Genomic DNA, 16,716 nt, shown 5'->3' with positions numbered 1-16,716 from the left:
CCTTGGATAGGGCATATTGAGCTATGTTTAAGTTTTCAATGGGTATGGGCTTCCTGCCCTAGGGTTAGTATTCCTAAGGGTATGACACTTGTAATTAGGGTTATGTTTCCTATGGGAAGGGTGCCCTGCTCTAGGGTTAGGGTTCCTATGGGTAGCCTATTTCCATCTAGGGTTAGGGTTCCTATGGGTACAGCACTCGGATCTAGAGCTAGGGTTCCTATGGGTAGGGCTTCCCGCCCTAGGGTTAAGATTCCTAAGGGTAGGGCACTTGGAACTAAGGTTAAGGTTCCTATGGGTAGGGCGTTTCTCCCTAGGGTTAGGGCTCCTAAGGGTATGGCACTGAGATCTAGGGTTAGGGTTCCTATAGGTAGGGTGCCCCGCCCTAGCATTAGGATTCCTTTGGGTAGGGCATTTGGAGCTAGGGTTACGGTTCATATGGGTAGGGCACTTTGAGCTAGGGTTAGGGTTCCTATGGGTAGGGCTTTCAGTCCTAGGGTTATGGTTCCTAAGGGCAGAGCCAGCTTTAGGAAGTGCGGGGCCCAATTCAAACAGTTTTAATGTGGCCTTGGCAGGGATGACTTAAAAGAAAAAACACATGTTAAAAAACACATGGGGCTTGTATTTACGGAGCGGTGCTGATTCTTTGGCGGCACTTCGGCAGTGGTTCCTTCGCTCGCTCTAAGTTTTCAGTAGCACTGAAGGACCCTCTGCCGAAGTGTCACTGAAGACCCAGAGTAAGAGAAGTATCCACCACTGAAGAGCCGTCGAAGATCCGGAGAGAGTGAAGGACCCGCCGCTGAAGTGTCGCTGAATACCCAAAGTGCCGCCAGGGGAGTAAAAATTAAAAAGGCACCTCTAGCCAGGGAAGGGATTCTCACTGGGCACAGGGCCCTCTTAGGCATGGGGCCCAATTCGGGGGAATTAGAATAGGTCTATAGGCGGCGCTGCATGGAGTGGTAAGCTCATGCTCAAAAGTGGATATTTCTACACTGCATACTAAGCCCGGGCCTGTAGGACCTAGGCTTGAACTTGGTGGTTCCAAGCCAGCGTCTGAGCATCCACACTATATTGTAAACCTGGGTTTACAGTTGCTGGACCTGGGTCTCTCAGCAATGCTAATGTGTCCAAACTGCACTACACAGACTTTCTCACTCTGATCTGTGACTTGAGCTGCATCCACACTGCAAATGTTAGAGCTTGGGCCTTGGTCACAGCATGACTTGAGCTCCGGCTCACTTCCCAAGCAGGGTCCTAGGACCTGAAGTCCTCAGTACTTGCTGACCCTAGTCAGACTGATGTGTGTGGACAGAAGTGGTGTTGGGCTTAAACCTAAGAAAGAGCTTGGACTTAGTGCAGACATACCCTCAGTGACTTTCTGGGAAATTCAGTGAGGGGAATCAGTTCTCTCTCCCCACACTGCCAGCCCCCCTCTACACATATTTCTGTGTGAGGGGATGATCCTAGCCTAGGCAGACAATGCACATTCCTCCTTCTCAGGTTTCTGCTCCTACATCTGAACTACATTAGGCAGGCTCAGAAATCAAGGATCCTATATTCGCATAGCAGCAATAATCATTTTGTAAAGAATCTGCAGAGCATGCGCAAGTGTATGAAGTACATAAGGTTATATGATTGCAGAGGTGGAATTTCATGCTTTAGGTTCCTCTGTATTGTGTAATCCAGTCATGCAGGGATGTATTAAACATTAGGTTTAAAAACACATCTAAACTATTCTTACAGACAACAAGAGGCAATCAACCCTGAAAAAATGCTGGAGCATGAATCACAGCTGACAAGAAATTGTGAGGTAAGCCTTTTCCAACCACAGCCATTTAGCAGTATGTGAAAATACCGTTGAAGAAATCAACCCATAATTTCAGCATTTATCAAAGTTCAGATAGATTTCTATTGTTCCTGTCTAATTTGGATGATATTACTCAGCAGAAACCCCAAGTGGGATATCAAAAGAGTATCTGGGAAGCTATTTCCTCATTTTATTGAATCCTTTGGCATTCTATCAAGGAATAAGATCTGTTGTTAACTTCAAAGGACAGACACATTCTTTGAAAAGAGAACGTTATTGATTATGGAATCCACAGCTGTATATAATGCAGCGTAAGGCTCAACTTATATGCTCCTTCTATGGTGCTTACTAATTCTTGGTGCGCACACTTTATTTTCTTCATTATACTGAAATGCTGATTTCGAGGATGAGAATGAAGAGGTATTTGAAGCATCTAAACAGAATTTACATTTATGTTTTGGTTTTGTAGGTTTTGATATTTATGGAGTTGAGGAAGGAGGGAGTAACTAGGCAGATAGGAAACAACAGGAAGAACTTGATATTAACTTAAAGGGACAGTGTGAGATCCCACCCCCACCTCAAATAAAGGTGGCAAACATGGGATTTTAAAAGATTCACTTTTAGAATGTTTATGGGAGCTTTTTCAGGAATAAGAGTATGTCCATCCACTGAGTTAACCAGGATCAGTTAATCATGTATAACTCCATGTGTAGAGAAGCAGTTACAGGGATGGGACTCAGTCCGACGGTTAAGCACACTGGATATGTCTACACTGCAATAAAACACGGCCCATATCAGCTAACTCAGGCTTGTAGGGCTCAGGCTGCAGTGTAGAAGTTCAGGCTGGAACCCATGATCTGAGACCCATGACATAGGAGGGTCCCAGAGCCCAGGCCCAAACATCTACGCTGCAATTATATAGTCCTGCAGCCCAAGACAGCTTACACAAGACAGCTCTGAGTGTTTTATTGCAGGGCAGACATATCCTATGTATTTAACTTAACAAATGGATGGTCCCATTAACTTCAGTAGGAGTATTCAAGCGCTTCAAGTTAAGCAAACACGACTATTTGCGGAAGAAAGGCCCTAACATCTGATTCTCCCCTCAACATAAATCAGGATAAACTCCACCGAAACCAATAAATTTACAACAGTGAGAAGACAATGTAACCCTGGGGGTACATGTGCATAGCCAAGGCTTTAGGCTGATTTTGATCAGTGTTTTTTACATGGTCACTCTATTTCTGTTACACTTGTGATGGAAAATTGATTATTTTTTTTTTTAAGATAAATAAATTTTCTGTTGGGGAAAATTTTAATTAACCAACCATAACTAATGAAAAGAACATTACTTTTATAATTCTTTATTAATCTAAGATATTATGCTATTGTAATATAAGTAACAATTAAGGAAAGAGGGAGGAAAATATATGTATTTTTAAATGTAGATAATTTTTGAAGGGATAATCATGGCTACCTGAATGTGTTACCTACTATTGTTACAAGTGACACCTAAAACTAATATGAGTTGAAAGAAAAAAATATTTGTTGCTGTATAGTCAGTTGACTGATTCCTCCATGTGAGTCAGTTAAACCGATCATGCAAACTTCTTTGTGTGGGTGGCTCTCCACTGACTTCATTGGAGTATCATGTGAGCACAAAGGTCTGCCTATGATGAACAGTGTGCCAGATCAGGCCTTTGATTAGTTTCTCCTGTTCATAAGAGTTTTTCTCCTAGCAACAGGAGATAAATATGGAAGCACATTTTGTAAAAATTTAACAACAAAAATTAGCAGAAGTGTCTCAGAGGTGGGATCACTTTAACTAGAACTTTTTTTTAAGCTAGATTTCAAGCTGAATTTGTTTCTCTTTAAACTGGCAATGTCTGAACTTCTGCATATGGGACCAGCATATTACAAATGGTCATGTTTGGGAGGGTTTAAACTTTCCCTCTCATTTGTTTAGTCCTGTTTCAGAGCAAAATCTCTGACTGTTTTCTCATCTCCTCTATCTCTTCCAAGCTATGCTGTAGTTTGAAAATAGAAAGGCATTGAATGATTAGCTAACATTTTACTGGCTGGATTTAAGGAACTTTTCTTAGTGAAGGTAGCTTTCCTTCTGGAATCTGCTCTGCCATGCAGTCAAAACATCACACAAAAGACTGCCCTTCCAGAAATGTCAGATTTGCCCCATTTGAAAGAATTTGCCAACCGGAACTACAGAAAGCAGGGCCAAGGATTTCTTTTACACAATTTGTGCACCACTCTGCTTTGCCACTGAAGAACAAGCAATGATCTGGTAGAAGACCAACAAATGATTCCATCAGTGATTTAAGCGCAAGAATGAGCTCTACCTGCAGATAATTACTATCTGCGGGAGGGGAGAGACCAAGTGGCAACAGCAACCCTGTGCTGGAATGAGGACTAGGGAGAGCAGCTCAGGCTGGCTTGCCAGCCCCACGTGCAGGGCAGAAAGGCGTGCCTCAGGCAGCCCTGTGTGCAGGAGTGCAGCAGGGGTCTCGGACCACCAGCCCAGCACATAAGGTGGTGGCAGGGGGAGGGGAGGTTGGGTGGCACCATGTGTGGGGCAGAAGTTTGGGGCTGACCTCGGGGTGTGGGACCTCAGCCTGGCCCTGCACTAGTGGGAGGCAGGGAAGGCTTGGGCCAGCCCCGCATGAGGGAGCGGGGGGTTTGGGCCAGCCTGAGGGTGTCCCATTTTCCCTTTGGGAAAATATGGTTACCCTATTGACATGGTTGGATGCTGCATGATACAGAAGTACCATTGTGGCACAGATTGAAAAGAATCTATTTTTATAAACAGATTAAATCTGTTATAATATAAACACACACATCATAGGCCTAATTCTGATTTGAGTGTGTATAGCCAAATGTATCACAACACGATTATTGTTACTGAATCAACCACTTGACTCTGGCTGAATCCCTATAAATTTATTTAACTGATAAGAATGATGTCAGTTTCAGTCAGCAGCTGCTGGGTACAAGGAGCATTTTTTTTTTGTTTCAGAAACACCATGTGACAGTGTTTCCAAAAGGGAAAAAAAAAAAATCAAATCTACAGCTCTCAAGAAATACCAAGATGTTGGAGTTTTCCATGAACTGGAAATTCCGAGTTTAGCCAGCACATCTCATTAGTTAAGGACACTCCTTTCTTTGCTGTAGATACAAGGTTGTTTGCTCATGGCCTACTTTGGCCCAAACATTTGGAATATGTGTATGTGTACTCTGTACGAAGGGACAGTATTACAGCTTCCCTTGCATGGATCTTTCACATGGAATAGCTAGTCTGTTATATTTCCTGCTGTGAATATCAAGATGAAGTGAGGTGAGGGTACATTTACGCCACATGATTGTCTGAGTGGTACAATGCAAGAACTTGCTCTGAGAGCCTGATCACTGCTAAAAGCATCTTTAAAGGACACGGTCCTGTAACATAACACTATCACAGAGGAAAAAGCAAGTGCACTTACTTTTACATGAAAGCTAAACTGAATCAAGGTTAGTTGCAGCTAAATAAAGTAAACGTGAGATTATCAAACTAACTCATTCTTAGACTGCAGTATGTGTTTCTCTGATTGTGCTGTAGCTGCCAGATCTGTCAGGCTAGCGCTTCTCTCATAATAGCTTTAAACAGAGACAAAATGTCATTTTCTTTTTAAATGTCATCCAGTGTCCATTGCTCCATGAAGAAAGGGTATAAGATCTTTATCTAGGAAGACGGAACCCATGTTCAGCCAGCGAAGCTTAATATAAAAATCAATCAGACTCCAAAAGATCCTTAATTCTGAAAGCAAGCTGTTTTACCAATGAACCCTAGCTGAGAATATGAATAGCTCTTTATTTTGTAAAAGCCATAAACTCATTGTCTTAAAAAAAAATTGTAGATGTTGAAATTCGCACCAATATGCTACAAAAATAGACACTGTGACAAATCATGTGCCAATAATTAAAAATTACCTACTTCCCATTGGTGCTCAGTATCAGTAATCGTGTACAAAATGCGGATCAAGTGCTACCCACAGGGGTAGAAATGAAAGCAAGTATTTAATCTCTGATTTCCTTTCAACAACACTCATAAAAAGAAACGCTGATTGCATTGGATAGAGCCTGTCACACTCTAGACATAGATTCTATAGCAGGATAGCTCATTCCTGATCAGACCTTTTCTGGTTGACACTAAAACTGTTTGAACGAAATCCTGACATCAAATTCAATTCACTTTAAACCAAATCTCTTGAGGCAATGCTAAATTAATCCTCTCCGATGCCATGTACTACAAACACTACAATAGCACAGCTATAGCACTGCAGTTTTGTCGCTGTAACACTGTAGTGTAGCTACTTAGGCCTGGTCTACGCTGGGGGGACAGGGGGAATGATCTAAGTTACGCAACTTCAGCTACGTGTAATGTAGCTGAAATCGACATACTTAGATCTACTTACCGCAGTGTCTTCACCACAATGAGTCGACTGCTGCTGCTCCCCCGTTGACTCTGCCTGCGCCTTTCACCGAGCTGGAGTACAGGAGTCAAACGGGAGAGCGCTCGGAGATTGATCGCTGACCGCCAATCCAGCTGGTAGTGAAGACATATCATTAGTAAAGGAAAGGAAAGGGCTTTTCCATCTCTGTACTAAATCTACTCCTTCAAGAGGCAGTAGCTAAGTGGACAGAAGACTCTCCATCAACCTTGCAGTGTCTATACTGGGGCTTAGGTCGGCTTAAGTACATCTCCCCAGGATGTGAATTTTTCACACCTAGGCTGACCTAAGGTTTAGGTGTAGACCAGGCCTCAGTCACATCAAAAGTTAGACCTGTGCGGTTTTCTTAGAGCCCCTAGAAAAAAATGATGACTCAGTGAAAGTTTTATCCTGCCCTATGCAGATAAAAATAACACAAGGTGAGAGGATTATTTCCTCTCAAAGTATTTATTCCTGCCTCTGTCCTCAGTCTTACGCTGAAAAATCCATGTCATATAGCACCAAAGTCAAATAGAGACCTATATTTAAGCATAAGCTCCCTCATTCTAATCACTCCAGTAAAACAAACCTTTTGGTAGCTGTCAGCAGTTACAGGACTTCTCCTGTGGCTTGATTATGTGAACATTAATAGGCCTATTGAATTTTGTTGCACTTAGCAAAATCAGTCCCCTCAAGGGAGCCCATTGCTAAGCATCAACAATGGAGTTTCCAACTTTTCTGCAGCAAATGGCATCAGCAAGGTGTCCACTGACTCTGGCTGTGGGAGGGATGAAGGAGTCTGTTGCTGGTAGGCCGAAAAGTCCATTCTCCCTGCGGTGGCTGGCATAAGCAGTCAACTCTGACTGGACACTGTGAGCTGGTGAAGTTACTCAACTGTCACTAGCTTCAGTGGAAGTTAAGGGTGTTCAGTACTTTGCAGGATCTCGCATTGGCCAGGGTAGGGAAGTGGTGCTTTGAGAGAAAAGGAAGAGCTGGAAGAGGAAGTGAGATTTAGGAGAGGGGAAGACGCTGGAACAATAGGATTGGCAACATGGAAGGGAAAAAAAGACAAGTGAAGTTGGGATTGAGAAGAGTTGGTATCTTAGAAAAGATTTATTTTAAAAGTAGAAATATTGAATGGGTTATCTACGTAGCAATGAAATAGCCCTGTAGGTCGCATTGTCTGGCACAGGCCAGTGACAGATGTCTAAAGCATTATGTCAAGTTCTGAGCACCACATTGGAAAAATGTAGATAAACTTGAGAAAGTTCAGAGAAAAGCAACAAAAATGATTAAAGGTCTAGAAAACATGACCTAGGAGGGAAAAATGAAAAAAAATTGGGTTTGTTTAAGCTGGAGAACAGGACTGAGGGGGGACACGATAACAGTTTTAAAGTTCATAAAGGAGGAGGGAGAAAAATTGTTTTCTTTTCCCTCTGAGGATAGGGCAAGAAGCAATGGGCTTAAATTGTATCAAGGGCGATTTAGATTGAACATTAGGAAATACTTCCTAACTGTGAGGGTAGTTAAGTGCTGAAATAAATTGCCTATGGAGGTTGTGGAATCTCTTTTGTTGGAGATTTTTAAGAGCAGGTTAGACGCACACCAATCAGGGATGATCTAGATAATACTTAATCCTGCCATGAGTACAGGGGACTGGACTAGATGACCTCTCAAGGTCCCTTCCAGTCCTATACATCTATGATGTGTATGATTTGGAGCCAGAAGAGAAATAGTTTGTGGATATTTATTGTAATTTGTATTGCAGTAGCACCTAGATGCACCAATTTAGATCAATGTCCCATTATGGTAGGTGCTGTACAATACCTCTAGTAAGTGATGTTTACTGTCCTGGAGACTTTATAATTAGACAAGACAGACAAAGGGTGAAAGTGGAAATAGAGGCATGGGGTGAAGTATTTTATATGGAGATATACCTACCTCATAGAACTGGAAGGGACCTTGAAAGGTCATCAAGTCTAGCCCCCTGTCTTCACAGCAGGACCAAGTACTGTCCCTGACAGATTTTTGTCCCAGATCCCTAAATGGTCAATCCTCAAACCACTGAGCTATCTCTCCCCTTAGTTTTCCCTGAGTATCTTGCCTGAGGTCACATTGTGAGTCATCGGCAGAACCAGAATTGAACCAAGTCTCCTGAATCCCTGGTCAGTGCCCTAGCTGCTGAACCATGCTGCCTCTGTGCCTTGAAATACCTGGATTTACTAAGGTTGCTAGCACATGCTGAAGCCATCCACACAACTATACCACCAACGCTAGTTCATTGAAAGCTAACATGGGTATGCTTACCTGTGCTACAATCACACCTTCACTTTGCAGTGTAGACAGACACTACAGAGGGTTAGAAACTTGCTTTTTTAGGAAAGTGGAATCATGAATGTGGGAGGTGGCACAAGACTTGGGATGAAATTGCAAGAGTTGGCAACACTGTAACAAGTTGACATCATTTGTTTTCATTTAAAATATTTGTTATCCAGTGAAGGAGGAGGAACCACACCATATTACTTAGGGGACCAATCATACAACACTAACAGCAACTAGTCAAAGCCAACTGTTTGTGAACAACTCAGTCTCAAAATATCCATCCATTATATTCAATGAACACTTTCAGTAACAAATTCACACAAAACCAGAATAGGTTCTCATGTGATTGGCTAGTCAGGGCTAGCGGGAATCTTCCCCCATTATGATGAATACTGTGCATAACAAATACAGTGGCTCTAAACAATATAATTGGACTTAAGTGACTAATCATAGACTAGCAGTAACAAATTGAAAAACAAAGTAGGTTCCCAGCAACCAGGATGCTGAAGATTGTTCCTGTAAAAAGCTACATTATCAAAAGGCCAGGCCTCCTTTTGTACCTACCATCTGAAGGAGCCAGCTGTGTTATTTGAGGTGCAACCCCTCAGAATTGTTCCAGCAATTCTTTAGGGGAGGGAAGGAGAGTTTAGGACATGATTTTTTCAAGGTGCAAATTACACCAAGAGCAACAAAGCCCGGGCATCCAACATTTGAAAACACACCACCCTGCTATTCAGTTAATACTTATGAATAATGAATGCTTTTGTAGGAAACAGGGGGAGGCACAGTAAATATTATTAAACATGAATAATTCATCCAGCTCTAATTAGAAGTAGACATTTTTAAACCATGTTCACAGGCAGAATATTTAAAGTAATTGACAGGGGCTGACAAGGAAAATATCATACAGTATATCTGTTGCTCCATACTATGTTGATGCAAATGGTAATAGTTACTTTCATATCTAGCTATTTAAGAGTTCAGTAATGGCCACTATGTATCTGGAAGCAGAGGACTGAGGAAGAATGATCTTGTGTAAAAAAGAATTGGGACTCTGGAGATTTGGGTCCGGTTCCCAGCTCAACTACTAACTTCTGGGGTGAACTTGGGCAAGTTACTTAGTCTTTCTGTGCTTCAGCTCTCCATTTGTGAAATGAGCATAATAGTATTTTCCTACCACACAGAGGGCTTCTAGGTTGATATATTCATTGTCATTCACTCTGATTTTACAGTAACAGGAAGGGTCATATAAAGATTGAGGCAGAATTGCATCTGCTTGAAAGGAATCAAATAAAAGACAAGCACCAAGTGATGCTGGCTGCCAAAAACTATGAGCAAAGTTACTAGAAATTTAAAAATGAATAAATGTCAGCATTGTTAAAAGAGGAAGATTTTAAATTTTTGAAGAGACCAAAGATACTTAAACAAGACCTTTCATGGTTTCTCATGTGCTTTTTTTGGTATGACATGACCATAAAATAGCTGATAGCTTTGCTATGTTACTGTCACCTCTCACTCCTGTCTAATACTACAATGCCTGTGGAAGGATTAGTGAATGACCTTGTATCTCTGAACCCTGCCACAGTCATGTGACCTGGGATGGTCATCTTAAACCATAGTTTAAGACCTAAAGAACATAATGTGTCACACAAGACCACTATATAAACAGATTGTGCCCACTCCCCCCCTACTCCAGCAGCTTTACTCAGAGCATGTAATCACTACACAACTTAAGAAATATCAGTAGCCACTGGTGCATTATTGTACCAATGGTGGAAATTTTTTGGAGAAAAATCCTTGAGTAGACAAGGCTTAACAGTAAATAATGTCTAGTTCTGATCAGTCTCTGTTTTCATTCTTATTAGCAAAGAGATTTCAGCCCTACTCTTACTGAACACATTATTCAATCTTCACTATGGAGTGAATTTAAACTCCATAATTACAAGTATTGCATTGTGCTCAGTAAAACAGTAAATCACAACTGCAGGTGTACAAAGCATCTTTTGGAGTGGAAGGGGGAATCAACAATAAGGAACGGATATTAATTATTGAAGGAACTGTTATTAATTATTTATTTGTAATAGCACTATTAGTTATCTTTTCATAAATCTGGAGAAATTGAAGCAAATTAACTCCTTTCTCCCAGGAGGCTCAATTACAGACTAGATTATATTTATAGGATTTGCCTTTATAGTTTATATTGAGTGTTACTTTCTTCCTCTGTTGCTCTGGGCAGGGGCTGCAGGGAGGGGAATATAGTGATAGAGTGTGATATTAAGAGACAAATTAGTTTGGTCCATGCAGAGAACACTTACCCCAATAAAAATGTCCATCGTCTCTAAGTTTGACTGATGAACAGCTCAATAAAATATCTGAGTCTAAACAAAACCACAGCAGTGAGGTCCCAGTGCAGTTTACATGCCTACTGGAATGATCAATAGTTTTACAGTTATCATATCATAGCCTCTTGGTAACAAATGCTCTTTTTCGGTTTTAAAAGCTCGGCTGCTCAGGTACCTTATTTTCTCATTAAACCATATCTAATTACTGTGTCAAACAGCTGCAACAGTACAACTTTGGGTAACTGCTTCACAACAGAGTGCCCATCCCCTCATATTTCTGCTTATTCCCTCCTTTTGTAGAGTAGACAGTCCCATTGTTTTGAAATTGTGGGACTCCCACAAGCCCTTATCCTCAAACTCAGGGTAACCACCACACCAAATCATGGCCAATTTGAAAGGTTTGCTCCTCAAAGTGAGCCCCTGTAAATATCTTAACATTATATGAACTTTGGGCCACATGCTCTCATCCTGCTAGAAAACATGCACATAGGAAATAGTACTTAGAAGAGCAATAATGCTTAGAAAATTCCTTGAGGTTTCCCTCCTGGAATTTTCTCATTATGGTCTCTCCTGGGGAGGAGGGGTTTACAAATTTATTCAGGGTCAGTAGCCAAGGCCTGAACATCTGTAGAATCCAGGGCTCCATCTGCCCAAATCTTGGGAGATTCTCTCCTATTAACCACATGACTCCCCATCCCTGAAACAGCATGGCTCCTTGTGTGCTCATATTGGGCCAAGGTCTGCCGTCAGTGGGAGTTTTGCTTGAATGCAGACCAAGTTTTGTGGCCTTTCTTCTTTTACCAATATCCCATCCCCTTTAGAGAGCATTAACTCCTCGCCAAGTCTTCTGGTTGGCCAAGACTAATTGCTGTTTGGATTCTGGAAAATCTGATTGTACAGTAGTTCCGAGGAATATGCAGTGCATAGAGACTTTTGCTGACTCCTGGTCTATCAGCTGGGGTGGATTTAACGTAGGTGTTTCAGAAGTGTTTAAATGAGTAGGAAGCACAAGTCCCCTTGACTTTCACAAGGGATTCATTTCAATGGGTCTCCAAGGATCCCTTTCCTTGAGACTCATCACACACTTCTGAAAGTCCTACACTGAAGCAATAGGGCAAAAGAACTGGGAATTGCCACCAAATAAAGCCCAGCCTGGATATTAAAGGAATTATGCTGGGCTGGGTCACGAGTGGGAAAGGGGGAGCTGGGGATCAGAAGCGGGAAGATTAGTATGGGCATAATGGAGGGCGTGAGGGTAATGGAGCAGGGCTGGAGTAGACTAATACCAGCCCACACAATCCAAACTGCGAGGACCTATGTTTGAATGTATTTTGGCTTTTGACAGGCTATAAATTCATTTTAAATTAATATTTCTTTGGGTAGGGAGGACAGAAGGGAAGAAATCATTTTCCCTGATCTCCACACTTCATTTCTTCATACTGTCTTCACAGATATCTCTCCATCTTCCTTCAGACTAATTTATCTGCCATGTTAGATATTCCTTTTTCCTCTCCAACCCCTATTTTCCTGTGTCTTTACTCTTTTAATTACTCATCTTCTCCTCCCCTCTCTTTTTACCTTCCTTTCATTTTTTTCCTGTCTCTCATTTCTATGATCCACTACATCACACATTGTTGCCTCCTGTTTCCCAATCTTACACTTCATCCCCAAGTCTTATGTCTCCTCCCAAGACACCACCGTCCTTCCTCCTCACACTCATGTGTAAGCTAGTGAGCTTTGCTTTTTCATCTGCTACCCAAACCAGTAACTGCCCTGAGGTAGGCCAGGTATTGTTTTAATAACATGGGGTCAAACCCTGAGATCCTTTCACAGATTTTATTCAGTTCTTATTTGGCTTGACATTTCTATGTATGTCAATTGGAATTTTGCCTCTGCCAGGACTGAGCAGGAACCTCAGGACTTGAGCCAGTCAGCAGATCTACCAGAAAATGAAAGGGGGAGGAGGGTGTTGGGGACCTAGATATGGGCAGAAGATAGAAGGCATCATGTTTTTTTAGTTACCATTGTAATTTTACCTGTCATGATTTTCTTTCTACAGTGTATCATCCAGCCAGCCCACTCAGTGACACTGGATTTCAGCGAGCGTTGCAGATGAAGCAGCACTGGTGCACATACACCTGTGTACAGGGGGTGCACAGATGTCAGATTTGATATATACTAGCCAGCTGTATCTGTCTTTAGAAAAGGGAACAAAGATGACCTGGGTGATTATAGACCAATCAGCCTATCTTCAATATCTGGAAACATATTTGAACAAATTAAACAATCAATATGTAAGCATCTAGAGTATAACAGGGTGATAAAGATATCAAACGTAGATTTTTGTCAAGAACAGATCATGGCCGAACCAATCTAATTGCCTTCTTTAATAGGATTACTTGCCCAGTGGATGGGAGGAAGCAATAGGTATGATGTATCTTGATTTTAGTAAGGCTTTTGACACCATCCCACATGACATTCTCATAAGCAAACTAGGGAAATCTGGGCTAGACAAAGTAACTAGAAAATGGGTGCACAGCTGGTTGAAAAAGACTGTACTCAAAGAATCATATCAATGGTTAGCTCTCAAACTGGGCGGATGTATCTAGTGGGTTCTCTTAGGGCAAGTCCTGCATCCAATACTAGTCAATATTTTCATTACTGACTTGAATAATGGAGAGGAACGTATGCTTATAAAATTTGCGGATGACACCAAGCTAGCAGGTGTTGCAAGCACTTTGGAGGTCTGGATTACAATTCAAAATGAGCGTAACAAGTTAGAGAATTGGTCTGATCTCAGAAAGATGAAGTGCAATAAAGACAAGTGCAAAGTAATTCACTGAAGGGAAAAATCAAATACACAACAAGTGAGGAATCACTGGCTAGGTGGTATTACTGCTAAAAAGGCTCTGGGGGTTAAATTGAATATAAGTCAAGATTGTGATGCAATTGCAAAAAAGGCTAATATAATTCTGGGGTGCACTAACAGGAGTATTGTCTCTAAGATGTGGGAGGAAATTGTCCTGTGCTACTTGGCACTAGTGAAATCTCACCTAGTGTACTGTATCAAGTTTTGAGCACTACACTTTAAGAAAAATGTGGACAAATTGAATAGTGTCCAGGGGAGAGCAAACAAAAGTAATAAAAGGTTTAGAAAACCTGAACTGTGAGGAAAGATTGAAGAACCTGGGCATGTTTAGTCTTGAGAAAAGAAGACTGAAGTGGAAGCTGATAAGTTTTCCAATATGTTAAAGCTGTTTTAAAGGTAAGATAAGACAAGAAGTAATGGGATTAATCTGCAGCAGTGGAGATTTAGGTTAGAATCATAGACTATCAGGGTTAGAAGGGACCTCAGGAGGTCATCTAGTTCAATCCCCTGCTCAAAGCAGAACCAATCTCCAACTAAATCATCCCAGCCAGGGCTTTGTCAAGAATGAACTTAAAAACCTCTAAGGAAGGAGATTCCTTCACCTCCCTAGGTAACCCATTCCATTGCTTCACCACCCTCCTAGTGAAAAAGTTTTTCCTAATATCCAACCTTAACCTCCCCCACTGCAACTTGAGACCATTACTCCTTGTTCAGTCATCTGCTAGCACTGAGAACAGTCTAGATCCATCCTCTTTGAAACCCCCTTTCAGGTAGCTGAAAGCAGCTATCAAATCCCTCCTCATTCTTCTTCCCATTTGCAGGACTTACAACAATCCGGTTCCTCAGCCTCTCCTCGTAAGTCATGTCGCTCCAGCCCCTAATCATTTTTGTTGCCCTCTCTAGACTCTTTCCATTTTTCCACATCATTCTTGTAGTGTGGGGCCCAAAACTGGATACAGTACTCCAGAATGAGGCCTCATCAACGTTGAATAGAGGGGAATGATCACGTCCCTCCATCTGCTGGCAATGCCTCTACTTATACAGCCCCAAATGCCTTCTTGGCAACAGGAACACACTGTTGATTCATATCCAGCTTCTTGTCCACTGTAACCCCTAGGTCCTTTCTGCAGAACTGCTGCTAGCTATTTGGTCCCCAGCCTGTAGCAGTGCATGGATTCTTCCGTCCTAAGTGCAGGACTCTGCACTTGTCCTTGTTGGAAAAATCAGATTTTTCTTGGCCCAATCCTCTAATTTGTCTAGGTCACTCTGTATCCTATCCCTACCCTCCAGCGTATGTACCACTCCTCTCAATTTAGTGTCATCTGCAAACTTGCTGAGGGTGCACTCCATGCCATCCTCCAAATCATTAATAAGATATTGAACAAAACTGGCCCCAGGACTGACCCTTAGGGCACTCCGCTTGATACCAGCTGCCAACTAGACTGGAGCCGTTGATCACTACCGTTGAGCCCGACGATCTAGCCAGCTTTCTATCCACCTTATAGTCCATTCATCCAGCCCATACTATTTAACTTGCTGGCAGCATACTGTGGGAGTCATATCAAAAGCTTTGCTAAAGTCAAGGAATAACACCATCCACTGCTTTCCCCTCATCCACAAAGCCAGTTATCTCCTCATAAAGGTAATTAGGTTAGTCAGGCATGACTTGCCTTTGGTGAATCCATGCTGACTGTTCCTGATCACTTTCCTCTCCTCTAAGTGTTCAGAATTGATTCTTGAGGACCTGTTCCCTGGTTTTCCAGGGACTGAGGTGAGGCGATTGGCCTGTAGTTCCCCGGATCCCCTTTCTTCCCTTTTTAAAGATGGGCACTACATTAGCTTTTTTCCAGTAATCTGGACCTCCCCCGATCCATGTGTTTTCAAAGATAATGGCCAATGGCTCTGCAATCACATCTGACAACTCCTTTAGCACCCTCAGATGCAGCGCATCCGGCCCCATAGACTTGTGCTAGTCCAGCTTTATAAATACTCCCGAACCACTTCTTTCTCCACGAGGTCTGGTCACCTCCTCCCCATGCTGTGCTGCCTTGTGCAGTAGTCTGGGAGCTGACCTTGTTCGTGAAGACAGAGGCAAAAAAAGCATTGAGTCAATGAGCTTATTCCACATCCTGTCACTAGGTTGCCTCCTTCATTCAGTAGGGTCCACATTTTCCACTTTAGATATTAGGCAAATCTTTTCTAACTATAATGGTAGTAGTTAAGTTTTGGATAGACTTCCAATGGAGGTTTTTGGAACCCATGTCACTGGAAATTTTTAAGACTAGGCTGGGCAACACCTGTCAGAGATGACCTAGGTTTACTTGGTTCTGCCCCAGCGAGGTGCTGATCAAGGTCCTTCCAGCCTCATGCTTCCACAACTGACCTCTTCTTATTTCTGCTACTCCATGTTATATTTGCACCATAGTTACATTTTTATTTGGCCAGAATATAAAATGTTGATACTATGCTTTGTGGTAGAAAGGAACTTCTTGTTGCATATTCTTCCTCCCAGACTGAGGAAGAGCTTGTGTAGCTCAAAAGCTTATCTTCCTCACCAACAGAAGTTGGTCAATAAAAAGATATTACCTCACCCATTTTGTCTGTCTAATATTCTCGGATCGACACAGCTACACCCCAGTTCATACATATCAATAACACTGGTCTACAATTTTGAGAAGTCGTCTGCTTCAGAGATAAAATGTGGTATTATTATGTATTTTGATGTGCTGAATTAATATGACAATTAAAACAACTGATTGGCTACTGTTCTAAGATATTTAAGTTTTTACATTTTATGTCTATGTATATTGTGTAGATAGTAGAGTTTTAATCATAAATTGTAAACCTAGGCCTTTTCATGTGTTTATGGTTTGCTTTACATGATATTGCACCTGTCCTGTT

This window comes from Chelonoidis abingdonii, chromosome 1 (assembly GCF_003597395.2).
Source record: "Chelonoidis abingdonii isolate Lonesome George chromosome 1, CheloAbing_2.0, whole genome shotgun sequence".
Taxonomy (NCBI): Eukaryota; Metazoa; Chordata; order Testudines; family Testudinidae; genus Chelonoidis; species Chelonoidis abingdonii.
This window is presented reverse-complemented; position numbering follows the sequence as displayed.